Below are 1171 nucleotides of genomic sequence, written 5' to 3' on the forward strand. Positions count from 1 at the left end.
GAAAAAGGTTAAGAATCATTGTTCTATACGATAATTCAACTTAAATTATCAAATATATTTTCAAATCGTTAAACACCTGTATCCCGGCAGCACTACATTTTTCCACAGATGGGACGGAGAAAATGACTACACTTACACAGTATATGCTTGCATCAATGACAACTCCAACGCTGACTGCAAGGTAAAAGGCATTTAGTGGTATTGTTTTCTTTCTCAGTTACAATTTGCTAGATGTACGGAGTTAGTGCAATGTAATAACAATGAAAATTAACTCGCTGCATTTTTGATACTTCATAAAGTTGTCATCTGAGAAAGAGCCTTTCCGTTCCTACTGTACTGGATTACTAATAGGTGTACAGTAACGTGTACTATTATCAAGCAACATTTAGCATTGCCTTAGACCACCTCGAAGTGAATTGTTACGTGATTCTTATTAAATATTCCTGCAGGGGTATCTGTATTGGAAAAATGTAGGAAACACGTCAGCCGTGAACATCAGCCTGCAAGAAATGAACCTCAGCCAATACGCCATCGAAACCGCGCTTCGCTTTGTCGGCGGAAACGAAGCGCGGGAATCCAGCGGCATGGCGTGGGATAGGTGTTCCTACCCACAGGACTACGACAGCAAACCAAAACCACCTATTATCGAGTAAATCAAGTTATCGTACGCAACACTGATTATATCTCAAGCACAGTCCGAATATGAATTGCAAACTGCTCAAATTTCAATATTTATGTTTGTTTTGAAGGATTACCGATACGGATGAGAACATAATTTTGAACTGGAATCTGTCCTGCATCAACCGCACTGGGATAGTGGAAAAGGGGCCGAGGCTTCGTGGGGCCCAACGCAGCACAACTGTAATTGTAAGTATTATTTTTTCGCTAAATGTAATCCGTTTCTTGAGGCAGATTGAATTTACTTAACCTTTTCACACAATTTTTCTTAAGCATCTTTTGTAATTAACTAGTTATTTGCTTCACTGAATTATCAATAATAAATTCTAAATTTGTATGTAGTGTCTCTACGTATCACGACCATCATTTTCCCGTTGCTATATTAGACATGCTATGACGTGTGTAGTCTTTTGTTCATCATATTCGTAGAGTATATGCTAATTACTAAGGCTTTGTTCATCTACATCGCTTCTTTTTCTTCTCACCACACAAA

At 38.3% G+C, this 1171-nt stretch overlaps 1 pseudogene; it reads left to right on the forward strand.

The window, feature by feature from the left end:
• LOC119592361 overlaps positions 1 to 1171 on the forward strand; it is a 15719-nt pseudogene that overhangs the window by 11651 nt on the left and 2897 nt on the right.

The sequence above is a fragment of the Penaeus monodon genome, chromosome 30 (genome assembly GCF_015228065.2).
Source record: "Penaeus monodon isolate SGIC_2016 chromosome 30, NSTDA_Pmon_1, whole genome shotgun sequence".
Lineage (NCBI taxonomy): Eukaryota > Metazoa > Arthropoda > Malacostraca > Decapoda > Penaeidae > Penaeus > Penaeus monodon.